The following is a 14,185-nucleotide window of genomic DNA, read 5'->3' as shown; positions in this document are numbered from 1 at the left end:
TAGTATTTCTGAGAATGTGCCTGAGCCTAATTCTCAGAATAAATCTTTTTTTTTTATTCACTCTTTTATTGTACTTGTAAATTTATTTATTTTTACAAACTGCTCTCATTTTTATATGATATAGTCAAGCACTTGTAAAAAGGGGTACCTTACAAGTTTGATCACTCGCTACAAGCTTTTTTAGGGCCTGCTTGGGTCGTCTCACCCAAAGACAGTTAACTGGGTCACACCTTCAATTAGTCTATGATCCTTAGTCTATATGTGGTATTTATCTAATTCAAAAACCAGCATTAATAAACTTCTGAATGTTATTACAACAGAAGAGAAACTCTAGCCTCAAATATTACTTTTGCTGTAACAAAACAAATTTCCCACCTGTGGGACTAATAAAGGTCATCTGTCAGACTTCACAATAAAGACTTTTGCAGCTGATCAAACACACAAACCCACACATGTGCAATAAGACTGCTATATGTGCAATTCTTGTGCAATTCTTCTTCTGACAAAGTTGTATTTTTGTATTTTCCTACTCAGTTGTATATAGTATTTGTATTTCTATTTTATTCTATTGTGTATATTATTCTATTCTATTTTATTCTATTGTATATAGTATTTTATTTTATTTTATGTTATTGTATTTTATTGCATTCCAGTGTTTTCTAATTTCTGCTATATAACTTTGCACTTTTGCTGTAACAAAACAAATTTCCCACCTGTGGGACTAATAAAGGTCATCTTATCTTATCTTATCTTATCTTATTCCACATTGTGATCTTGCTAAGCATGCATTTTTGACACGTTTTAATAGGCAATTGATTGTGAGGATCATTTCATATGTACTTTAAGCTCATCTTGCATTTATTGAATGACCAGCGAGAGCTGGTGGACCTGTTTAATTTTCAACATAAAGTAAAGGTAATTAAGTAAGTAAAATTTTATTTATAAAATGTGCTAGCCACTGTTGCAAAACCTTTAGTCTCCTTTTGTTCTTTTCTTGTATGCTAAGGACCCTTGACAAGGTAATATGCAACTGAATTATTAACAGTGTTGCAGTCGTGATTAAAAGTTCAAGACCACTTGAAAAATGGCAAAAAAACCCAACTTATTTTGCATGGTTGGATCTTAACAAGGTTCTAAGTAGAGCTTTAACGTGCAACAAGAAAAAATGGGAGTGAGACAAAACATTTTTTTGAGCATGCAATTTATTGAAAACAATGCTTAAACTGCAACAGGATGCTTTACAGCTTATCAAAAGTTTATGACCACACCTCCAAAAAAACCTGTTCCATGAACTCAGTAATGAGTAGCTCCACTGTTATTGTTCATCACTTCAAAAATTCGTTGTGGCATGCTTTTTTTTTTTTTTTTTTTTTGCCTGTCCCATTTGGTTCTTTAGCCGTCAGAATTGTTGTCAAGGATACCCAATGGATTTACTTTGCCAAATGGATCATCACGGCCTTGCCGTATTGGTCCATTTGACCGACCTTTGTTGTTATTATTTATTTTATTTTCAGTTGTTACAGACGGGACAGACATGACTGAGGGATAGGAAAGGGAGAAATAAAGATGAAGGAAAAGAAAAACAGAAGGGAAGAGGGACAGTGAGAAAGGGCACTTAAAAAGAGAAAGAAGAGAAAAAATCTCCTGGATCACTTGTTGAGAGAAAAAGAAGAGAAAACAAAAAAAAACAGAGCAACATACCAAACACAACACCATCACGTTAATCTAGCTAAGTGTAAACAGCAGTAAATACTAAATATTGAATGTTGTTGTGTAGCAAGCAGGACCGACAGCGCATAATGTGCTTGGAAATAGCAGCCAATAGAGGTGTAGTTTATGTCTATGAACAGTGAACACCCGTGTGCACACCTGTGTGGATCGGCGCGCTTGTATTCAAAAGGTTTCCCCATGTAATGGTCTGCTAGAGGATGTACAGAGCCATAGCCCTGTCCCCCAGGTCATGAAGCAGGCATGGAGGAGATCCAGGCCCCAGACATCCTGAGGCCCCAGAGTGCGAGAGCCCAAGGACGACCACCGAAGGGGCATCCGTGCCACCCTCCTGGGAAGAGCTGAGGAGAGCCCCAGATGTGGCATGCTTGATGCAAGCGTTTCCATGAGGTGGAAATGTTTCTCCAAGTGGTGAACAGGGCCACACGAAGGGCAACTTCCCTTGTTATCCATCCCCAAAGGTTCTCAATTGGATTTAGATCAGGGGAACATGCAGGATGGTCCAAAAGAGTGATGCTATTCTCCTGGAAGAAGTCCCTTGTCCTTGTGTATTGTGTATTGTAGTGTTGTCCTGTTGAAAAACCTAGTCATTACCACACAGACGGGGCCCTCAGTCATGATGGATGCTCTCTGCAACACCTGGACATAGCCAGCGACCGTTTGATGCACCTGCACCTCCTGGAGCTCCATTGTTCCACTGAAGGAAAAAGCCCCCCAGATCACTATGGCGCCCCCTCCACTGTAGAGCATTGAAAACATCTCAGGTGGGATATTCTTGTCATCCCAGTAACATTGGAAACCATCAGGACCATCAAGGTTACAATTTTTTTTTCATCAGAGAATAAAACTTTCTTCTACCTTTCAAATTCCTGTGTTTGGTGCTCTCTTGCAAAATCCAAACAGTCAGTTCTGTTTCAGATGAGGCCTTTGAAGACGTTTTTTTGTTTTTAAAGCCCTTCAGGCTCAGATGCTGTCTGATGGTTATGCAGGTGGCACCAGTTATGACCTTAATTTGGGTTGAGGATCGCCCAGTGTCTTGACAGACAGCCAATTGGATCATCTGGCTCAGTGCTGGTGAATTTTTTGGGGATCTTCCACTTGACTGTTTTGTTCCGTAACCCTGAAGATCATTTAAGAAATTCCAGATGACTGTCTTACTGCGTCCCACCTCAGCAGCGATAGCACTGCGAGAGTCCCCGCTTATGCAATAACCCGACCACGTTCAAAAACGGAAAGTTTTTTTGCCTTTGCCATCAGAACATCATGACAGTCTGACTACCTGACAGAAAATGACAAGGAATTCACATTTTTGTACAGATTTGGCCTTTTAAAGACATGTGGTCCTAAACTTTTGATCAGCTGTAAAACAGCCTGTTTCAGTTTAAGCGTTGTTTTTTAGTAAATTGCATGCTAAAAAAATGTTTTGTCTCAATCCCATTTCTTTTTGTTGCATCTTGAAGCTCTACTTGGAACCTTGTTAAGATCCAACCATGAAAAATGGTTGAAAAATGGTTGAATAATGCATGAAAAATAAGATTTTTTGGCCATTTTACAAGTGGTCTTAAACTTTTGATTTGGACTGTATGTGACTACTTAGAAGACTTAATCAGGAGCCTTACAGCAGCATTCTGAACAGCCTGTAGAGGTCCAGCATAATCTTTGGTAAGATGAGTAAATAATGATTTAAATTTATCCAGGTGTTATGAAATAAAGGCATGAATAATAATTTCCATTTAACAGTGTGGAACTCAACTTGCAATAAAGTGTTAAACGCAAGAGTGAAGCAGAGCGCAGTTGCAGAAGAGCAAAGTGGGAGTTGAGTAAAAAATTACTTCAAGGTTAATAGAATCTACATACAGACTTAGTAACTTAGAAACATCTTGGGACTTAAAAACAATATACAATTTAATGTCATCTGCATAGCAGTGATAACAAATGTCTTTAAACTGTCTCAAAATGTGCTGAACATGGAGCAAATGTACCAGAAACAGAAATTGCAGACAGACTGAAAGACATTTTTCAATAAAGATGCAGATAACATGTCAAGAAGGCATGTGGATACTTTCATTGAGTCAACTAATTTGATCAGTTCATGTAAAGAAACAGGTTTAAAAAAAGAATAATAATTACCTTTTAAAATAACAGGCTAACTGAAGGACTTTTTTTTTCTACACAAGACATTTGCAACATTTTCTTAATCTTCTTTTGAAAAAAAAATGGCACAGCAGGTGAATGGTGTTAAATAACACCTTAGGATTATCTGTGCTCTTTGAAACCAGTTTTGAAAAATAGTTACTCATCTCATCTTTGGCTGAAATGGTAAAAGAAACTAAAAGGTCCTTTAAATGAAGGAGACGAACGTGTAAACATGTTGAGCTCCACGCACACTGAACAAAATGCTTAAAACAACCAATACTTTTTATTTATCTAAGGGAAGGAATGTTTATGTGTCATCATATTCATGTCTGCTTTTTCTCAATATGTGAGCGCCTGTTCTTTAAATGTTTGGTCTTAGTAAGCACCCTGCATTGTTGGATGATCAACTCTGCGTTTCATGGGGCGAGGGATACAGCTTTGTGAGTCATCTTTACAAAAAAAAACATGGTTTCCCAAACTTAGTCAGCAATCACAGACAAGAAAAAGAACATATTATTCTCTGTGGGGTTGCTGAGAGAACCCACACCCACCAATGAAATGTGAATTATATTATCTGTATAAATAGACACATACGCGCACACATAGCTGGGAAAAACAGACGTGAGTACATTACTCACAGTTGTCTCTTTGTTCTTTGAGTCTTTTTCTTTTATTCTTGTCAGGTTGATGCCACATGTGGCGTAGCTTTGAACCTGTGTAGGATTAAGCGTGTCTGTCTGGCTGGAGTCATCTGAAAGCAGGGCATAGCACTGCTGGGGCATCTGACTTTTTCTGCTTTTCAGTCAGAACACGGTTTTTCCATATATTAATGTAATGAACACGGTATTATCAGCTTTTCAGTAACATTTCCACATCATGAACATTTTTGTGTAAATATGTTATAACTGGTAAAGAAAATTCAAATATTCAACTGTGGAATTGAGTAGATCATTCCCTATGAAGTAACCATTATTGTTAAAATATTTAGTATGCTGGATATGGATGAAAAAGGTATGTCGGTTTCATTCAGGCTTCTATATCTTATAATCTTCCTGTCTTTAACCATGTTGCCAGGTTTAAACAATCATGCTGAAAAATATAGCTCCCTCTAAGCATCTTTGTTTAATTCTTTCCAGAAGGTGAAAGAAGGCCTTTCTTGGTAAATCTTTCATGATTTTAGAAGAAATAAACAGTAAACACTGTGAAGAAGTAAACAAAACTATAATAAAAGTGCCGTAGAGGAAGCTTTAATTAAGCACTTGTTGTTATTTTTTTATTTCCAAATGAAAGTGGAAAGCTGCTCTGATATCAAAGGCAATCACAATGGAAAACAAAAAAATGAATAAAAATAGAAATACCCCATTCTTTTCCAAAACCACAGATTGGCATTTTATGAACTTTATTTACACTCAACTCTCTCTTTTGTTTATAGGTAGTGGTGTCTCTTGAAGACTGACAGCATATGATGCCAGTAAGTGCTACCACATACCTTGTTTGATGACTCAAGAAGAAAATGTATGCTCTGGATATGCTCAGTGGTAGTAATGTGACACAAACCCCCTTTTTTTTTTCACGAGATTCTGCAGCGTTTGATATAAAAATTTCTCCCATGGGTAAATTTTGACTTTTCGTCTACCTCTCCCACATGTTAACGCCCATCTTTGACCACAGCCAATAGGGGATAATGCATGGTTGATGCTTTGCCCCTCCCTGCGAGATGTAAATCTTGTTTTTCTCTGCTGACCACCACGATCCCAGGAAAAGACAACAGTCTTCCAAATGACACGGTTGTAGACTTCCGATTACAGCCCTGGCACTTACTCTACCAATGTGTAAACACATGATGGAGAGACACAGAGTGAAAGAGACAGAGAGAGGGACACAGGGAGACAGAAAAGAGATGTGCTGCTGCACGTGGACTGCTTTTTGTTTGAATGTAGATGGTTAGAAGAGCTGGATGCCTTTACTTAAGCTGTCTCACTGCACGAGACTGGTTTCTCAGAGCTTGAGTGGATTATTAAACAATAAGCATAGCTCATTCATTTTAGCCAGATGCCATCAAATTTTCTTTTCATTTGTCCCCTTGATAAAAGCAGGAACACTTCAGTCTGCACATTTTCATCCATGCAACGTTCGTTTTATGTGACAGATATATATTTCTGAATCATATCCATACAAATTTTTATTACAGTAGTTTCAGCCACAAATCGTCTTTGTGATCCTGTGGCCTGTGAGAAGACAGTCCTAGCTTTGGCTTCATCTTGGCCTTCTGACCAAAAGTGTGATAATTTTAGACTCTAGTCTCTCACATGGTCTGGAGCAAGGACGGCATTTTGGAAATAAACTTGGAATTTAGCTTAATTGCAGTTTACAGATTTAGGAGGGGCAGCGTTCTCTTCTTTATTTTCTTGCATAAATAGAGAGTGACTGCAGGCCAAAGACATGAGGTTTCAAAGCCACAAAAAGAGGTTAAAGAACGTCAGAGGCAGTGAGGACAGCCTGGCTTCCAAACGCTCCCTATAGCCACGCTCTGCTCGTAATGTGAGATCCTTCTCACCAGTCACCAAATGCATCAGATTTAATATTCCACCCAGGCTATTATGTCCCTCTTGTAAAACTCAAATGTTAGTTTTAAAGCTCTTCATGGACAGCCAAGTTACAGTGTTTGCTTTTTTTCAGATGCTAATTTTTATTGTAGGAGGTTTTAGAAGGTAGAGCAGGGACCCATTTTTGCTCCATTTCATTTCCATACAGCAAATGACTCATCCGCTGAGCTCCTCAAACTTTGAGAGCTTCTCTGCAAATACTGTTTGCACGTAGATGTCGATATGTTTATCAAAGCCTCGTTACTCACATATGATATCGCTCATTATGAATTGAGTTGTTTCTTAAGTCTCTTTTTTATCTGCTTCTTTCCATTTCGCAATATTAACTCCCTTAACCAAGACATATATTTTTTGTGTTTGGTCATGTCTGCGTAATGCAGTAAAAATAAACAGAGTTAAACCTTTAACCCTATGCTGAATAGCATTACAGCGTGCTAGAAGTTGTAAATTAAAACAGAATTTATGTATTTTTTCATATTATCTGAAAAAACAGTATCAGTCTGGTATTAGTCTATTGTGCTTTGGCTTGTTTATATGAAAAGTACTAGATACACATTAATCTAACACTAAAAATGCACAGTGAAGTTATAGGTGTTTACACCATTGCATCATTGCAGAGCAATAGCAGTCACTTCAGAGAGATGCTAGATCACCCTCAAGAACACAGAAGCTGACATTGGAGATGCATCAGTGGAGAAAAGTGGGTGTAGATGGACATGTGGATAATGAAGAGGCTCACTGGGAAGAGTTTGTCAGAATCAACTTCTTGAAATAGGATAAGTGTGAGCTTTTGAATACTCCCTAAAGTATGTACTCGTGATCTGATTTTGAGGCTGAGTAATTCAGGCAGTGAGTGCGGGCTGCCAAAGGAAAATGTGTTTAGTTTAGAGGAGCTGGAGAAAAGGGTGGAAGGCTGGAAGCAGCCATTCAATAGGAATGAAAAATTATATTTCAGTATGGTCTTAGGAGCTTGGAAAGAAAAGTGTCCGGACTTCTTTAATTTTCTTGAAGACGTTTCACCTCTCATCCAAGAAGCTTCTTCAGTTCTAAGAGCAACTGGTGAAGAGTCCCAGATTTTAAGCCCTGCCTAATCATACGAGCCAAGGTGTGAAAATGTGGTGTGGGTCACAATCGGCCAAGGTTTCGGGTGAACCCACTGTGAACCCCCCGCCCCCCTTGGGCAATACTCCCATAGGGCTTAAATGAACCTATTTCAATATAACTTTCACTGGTGGAAGTTACATGTAAGCTGATTATGGTGTCTCATTGTCAAAGTTCATTGGACTTGTGATTTGAGCTTAAATTAGGGACTCTGAAGTCATATTGCAAAAGTGCATTTCTAAATTAGTTCTTTCAGCTGTGCTGGAAGTACAGTACAATTTCTTACTTGTTGATGTTGGCATTTAAAAATATCTTCAGTTTGTCTTTGTCCTCTAGTTATTTTATGGATTCTCTATAACAAAAAAACCCCCAGAGATACATGGCATCATGGTGCAATGGTTAACACTTTCACATAACAGTAAGAGGGTCCTTGTTTGAATCCCCTGCTTTCCGGGCCTGTCGCTGTGCAGTTTGCATGTTTTCCCTGTGCTTATATAGGTTTTTCCTGGGCACTTTGGCTTCTTCCTGTAATGCACATTGTATAGTAAAGTGCTTTTGAGAGTACAGTAAAACTAAGAAATCATAAATAGCACTCAGTTCCATTTATTCTGAAGTGAATAAACTGACTTTATTCCAAAACTCAAAGAGAAACAATAGACTTAACAGAAAAAATATGCAAATACTACATCAACACTTTGTTCCGCCATGTAATCGGAAGATAACACAACCACTCGTGATTAGAAATATATTTACATTAAGGTAAATTACTGATGTTATAATTTGTGTCAGTGCATCTATTGTGAGCAAATAAGGATGGTGGAATAGAAATCAGTTTTAGCGTGGAAGCAGAGATTCACTTCCTCTCTGATATCTCAAGTAGATTTTAAACAAAGCGTTGATGAAATGGTCGAAAATTGAGCATAGTAAACTTCTGTAAGCTAAATCAGTGCCCAATTACAACAATAAAAAGTGTTAACCCAGTGAGGTCGTATTTTGCAAGTGTAATTCAGCCTTTACATATGCTATTGCTCTCACAATGGCAGTGGAAACAGGCTGATGTTTTCCAGGTCCTAAATGAGCCTGTTAGCGTTCCAACATTTGTCAATTGGCACTAAATACAAAGTAGAGCTGAAGTTGATGTCTTTTGTTATGTGGGTGTTTGGTCAAAGAATGCTTGTACATGACAGTTCATTTAGTAGCTGTTTGTTGGTAGCAGGCCAGTGGAGAGACATTGCCTTCCTGACAGTTTTACAGCTATTGCGGCTAAAAATAATGTCGTTAATTAACAAGGATATATGTTATACTGTTAAAGGTATTAACAGGGACCATTGCTGGCTTGTTTAATTTGGACATTTTTCGATTGCACTCAGTGTAAATATTTTGTCAGTCTTGTGTTAAAAGTAGCTCTTAATTAAGCAGCAATCCATCACTGAGATCTACCACTATGAAAATCATTTGCTTCTCTCCATTACTATGCCTTTGTGCCACAATTTGCTTGCAAACTAATCCTCAGCTCTTCTTATTTCTGACATATGTACCTAAACTCTTAGCATGAGAAGCTGTCAATCAACTGTTTCATCTGCAGTAGTGCCATGAAGAGGGAGGCTTTTCGTGATTGGAGAACACCTTGCAGGGATTGGTGTAAGCAGGTTTTGATATCTGGTCTCTTTAATCTCTAACCCTCCCCTTCTTTAAACCATGTTGGATGATTGGCAGATGAGAGGGATTTGTGGGGTCGCCTGGCGTACAGACCTGAGGCATAAAACTCAGTTTCATGTGCAGGCATGTGTGCTGATACTCCAATCTAGTGTTTGCTGGTGACAGACAAGCGGTTTGTTAATGTAGAAAGGGTGAGGTTTTTGACTCTGGAGAACATAAGAATTCATCAGTAATCAATGGGTTTTCCCTCAACCATGGCACCGATATGAATAATATGAATACTTAATAAAGCCCTTAATCTTAGGCGTTTTTAAAGAGTTATTTCTTTGTTTTGTTTAGTTTAGTTTAAAAGAAGATTTCTGCTTTAAACCCTTGAAATTCAACACAGACCGATCACAAAGACCTAACTAAGTAATGACTTCACTCTGCTAACTCTGAATGTAGTGGTTTAAGGTCTTGGAAATGGTGGATGAATGTAGGTCTTTCTTAAAGGTGTCTGCTATCTAAATATTATAAACCTGACACACATGTTCCACTCCACAAATATATTACTTTGCATTTTTAAGATTTGACAATCCGCTGACAAATGCAGGTTTCAACAGAGCACAAGTGTGTTATTCATCCCAGCTGATCTTCTTTAAGCCCTGCTTAGGTGGATAACAGACAAAAAATGTTACTTCTACTTTTGCTGAGATGCAGCCTAAATGCAAACATGCACGCTCATTACTGAGGTTTTCTGGGTGAAAAAAACCAAACCAAAAAGCAAAAACCTTTTAAAAAGCATCAAAAATAAACTCTCTGAATGTAAATATTTTAAAATCTTTTTTGTAATTGTGTTTAAACCCAGCTATAGGCCTGCTGAAGAATTTTTATGCCTCTCCAAACCAAAGTGTTTGAAATGTTTCCACTGCATTTCTCAAGTTAACTCATGCATAGTCTTACACGAAGCGCTTAACCTTTTAGCTGTACATTTAAATATAAAAATTATGTCTGCAAAATTACAACCTTTATGCAGCTTTGATTTTATGAACTGCAAGATGACCACGGTGAGTAGTGCAACAATGAGAGCTGACTTCTCATGAGCCGAATGTAGCTTTGAATTCAAAGTCTAGTATATTTGGAAAGGGGACATAATGACTACCTAGAAAAATGCGGCATTTTGTATAAATATTTGAGTCAAAGTCACACATCCTATGCTATATAAAGTTCTCAAGATGAAAGACCTGCTTAAAGTCACTATACATTGGAAACCGACTGTAGCTTTCTAACTATGCTCAAAGGAATTGTTACTGTAGTGAGTTTGTACAAAAATTACATTTTGGTTTTTTTGTTGTTTCCACCATACAAAGCATATTAGCTCCACAATGAAAGTAAGTAACTTGGATAAGCTGAAATGCCTAGATAAACATTTTTTTCTGATCCCTGTAAAAAGTGACATGTGAGTTTGACCTAGTGTAACAGTGTTCATTCAAAGATGAAACCAACACATTGCTGAAGTTTAAAGGTCAGCATTTCAAAACATCATGAGTCCCTATACATATATTACTTGGAAGACTACACCAGGCTTGGCTGCATTGAGTTTCAGCTCCAACGAGGTTCCCAGAGTTCATCAAACTAAAAAAAACATAAAATTTTAGTCTTGTAACTTACTTTTCTTAAAATTTACTGTGTAAATTGACCTGAAACGCATTTTCAAATAATCACCAGCTGACTATTTCAACTGAGGCAACAGGTCACAACAACACAAGTTGCTATCCTAATAAGAACGAACATGCAATCTTTCATTTAGTTTTTACATATGAACACAAAAGTGACAAAACAAAGCAAAAATGAAAACCCGATGGGAGAGACTTCAAACTGATCACCACAATGATTCTACTGTAGAAACATGTACAGGTAGGGCTATAATGCTTCAAGCCTGACAGCTTACTTTTCTACTTACTGCTTTGCTTTTGGTACTCATTCAAGTTCAGGGTATGGCTGCAGCCCTGGAGTCTGCATGCACTCAACGTTCTTTGTTAGCTTTGTTTTACTATACAGTTGTTTCTATCCTGGACACGGTTTGGCATTTTACCACTGGGTTCATGTCAGTTTGTGCATTAAAAATATAATTAATGTCCATATCCACTCCTCAAAAGCTGTAGACCACTACACTATTCTTCTCCTCACAGCACAAGAATAGATATCAGCTGACTGCTGGATGAAGCGCACAGGAAAAAAAAAACATGTTTACTATTTCTATCTGTGCAGAGAGCTGAAGAATTTTGTAGCCCAAGTAACGACATAGTTGTAACTTTAATTTAAATACTGTATTTAGTACAGTACTGCGCTACTTTGTAATGTGGTCGGCTCTGTTGTAGACTATCGACCTGTCCAGACTACACCTTGCCTTTCACCCAGTGACAGCTGGAATAGGTGTCAGCCCTCCTCCCCAACCTGAATTGGGCAAACACAAGAAAATGGGCTGATGGATGGATGGTTGTTTTAGTTCTGTGGCTTCACACATTACATATGCATTCATAGCAGTGTCTAAAATAGATTTATTATCTTTAGCCCTCAAGCCTAGAAGACTTTTACTGGCTGCAAGTTGAAGAATTAATTTATGTTTTGTCTTTGAGAGTCAACCAAGTGACACTTTACTTGTGAGTCAGTAAGGTTTTGAGATTTTGTCATCTTAAAAATATCCGTTTTTTTCATAACCAATGCATTATGACTACATTTCTCTTGTTTCCTATGTAAACTCCATATATACCACTTGCAGTGTCAGTTTTCATCGGGTTTTTTTTTTCTGTCATCCATCTTCTTGTATGACAAGATATCAGCAATACTATCAGTGTCAAGCTAGGACTTGTTGAGGTCTTCCCTAAACTACACTTTGTCACTCCATATTCCTTAGAGAAGTGAGCTTATAACCCATTTATACATTCTCAGTAAGAGAGGTCAATTGTACTATCGACACAGTAGAATTTTAATATAGCAGAGTTTAAATTTTAATAAAGGACTCATCAGGGTCTAATAATCAGATATCATGTTCCTCCTGGGAATGTGGACAAACTGTTCAGTTTTGTGAGCCTGTGTAACTTGTAGTATCAGATTCTGGTTCTCTGACAGCAGGAACTTCTGATGTGGTCTTCTGCTGCTGTAGCCCATCTGCTTCAAGTTTTGTTGTATTGTCTGTTCAGAGATGCTCTTCTGTATACCTTAATTGTAGCGAGTGATTATTTGAGTTATTATTTCAGCTGGAAGTAGTCTGATCATTTGCTTTAGACTTCATGCAAGGCATAGTTATTTAGAGAACTGCAGATATTTTCTCGTTTTTAGGTGGTTTAAACTTCACCAGGTCATCGTGCCTAAAGGCATTAAATTTGTGATTGGCTAATTATATATTTGTGTTGGCAAGCAATTAAACAGGTGTGCTTAAGTGGCTGGTTTAGGTACAGCATAAACACTTGAAAAAAATGATGTTTTTTTTTTCTAATAAAAGGCTATACAAATGGAGAAAAAAAAAAAAACTAAAATGACTGAACAACACTACAATGTGGTGTTTATGAGAATTTCTGTTGCTTCAATCTAAGGCGATTTAAGGAATTTTTTCTTAATCTTAAACCAGTAATCTAAGTCCAACTGAAGAAAAACTTTGGTTTTATGATGCATCAAAAAAATGTTATATAGTAACACTTATGGCAAATAAGGTTATTCGCTAAAAAAAAGTACTTTTCATCTCCTATCATTATGGGACTAAAACACTGTGATGGCAGTAGGTTATTGTTACGGATTCAAATATTGGGGATGGATACAAGAGGAAAACCAAAAATAACCACACTGGTCCGGCCGGGTCAACTCAAACGATGATTTAATGAACACACGCGTGGGAGATGGACACCATACAGCAGACAGCATCAGATCTCAAAATGGTGGAGCCTTGATCAAACTCTTATAGCCTCTAGTGCCCCCCACCTAATCATAAAAGCCTAAACATTCACATTCTTTTCTCACACAGCGCCTAAGCTACGACCTTGGCTCCCTGTTTATCTGCTCCTGCTGAGATGGGGCAGTATGCTCTGTTCTCTTCTAACCAGACAAATAAGGCGATGACTTTCTGCGAACAGTATTTTCTTATAACTCAGCAGTATAATGCATCATAAAACAATATCATTCATTCACAATAAATCAACAGTCTAATATAATGCAAATCAGTTTACCAAATGTAATAGTTATCACCTTCTTCTAATTCAGGAGAATAATGCAAACTAAAACTACATAATAATTCACAATCTTTAATTAGGGGTCTAACATGGCATAAAATAATATTATAATCCGACATTATGCATATTTTCTGACACCTTGTCAGCAATGTGTAGGTTTTTCAGTCATCCAGGTCGTGGTCATCTAAGTGGCTTTAAAAAAAAGTAACTGGACTTTTTGAAGTTTCGTGAAGACGTTTCTTCTTGGATGTTTCGTCTTCATCAAACTTCAAAAGGTCCAGTTGCTTTTTTCCAAGCCACTTAGTCCTTATATTTATATGAATGATTAAAATGACCCGTATAAAAAAAGAGCTGCTTTACACAAATAAACCCAAATTTCAATCATTTCTGTATCGTCATATGTTCACTGAATTGTACCTTCACGAGAGCTTTTATTATATAATCCTAAATAGTTCTGCGGAACCTCTGCTCATCTGTAATATGTTCACAGTGCATGCCGATGGGCCTTTGATCTGCCTCCCCTTCTGGGTCTCCTCTAAAGGAGGACCCTTCTTAAGCTCATGCAGCCTGGGTATATCTAGTTGGATATCCTCCAGGTGTGATGAAGAGTGGCCCTCATTATGTTACTGCATCTGTATGTCAATATGTTACTTCAGGTAAGCTACGGCACTCGTATGGCCCTCTGTTGTTCAGCTGAAAGCATCCATGAGCACTGGTGCACTGCAGGTCCAGTACTATCTACCTCTGTAG

At 37.7% G+C, this 14,185-nt stretch overlaps 1 protein-coding gene across 1 annotated transcript in view; it reads left to right on the top strand.

Moving 5' to 3' along the window:
- Positions 1 to 14,185, top strand: part of banp (BTG3 associated nuclear protein) — a 208,387-nt gene that overhangs the window by 160,064 nt on the left and 34,138 nt on the right. The window contains exon 16 of the transcript XR_014875346.1: positions 5,297 to 5,335. The gene's annotated coding sequence lies outside the window, so the exon portion shown is untranslated. The remainder of the gene's footprint in view (positions 1 to 5,296; positions 5,336 to 14,185) is intronic.

Source organism: Neolamprologus multifasciatus, chromosome 7 (assembly GCF_963576455.1).
Source record: "Neolamprologus multifasciatus chromosome 7, fNeoMul1.2, whole genome shotgun sequence".
NCBI classification, from domain to species: Eukaryota; Metazoa; Chordata; class Actinopteri; order Cichliformes; family Cichlidae; genus Neolamprologus; species Neolamprologus multifasciatus.
Note: the sequence above shows the minus strand (reverse complement) of the source record. Positions and strands in the feature narration are given on the sequence as shown.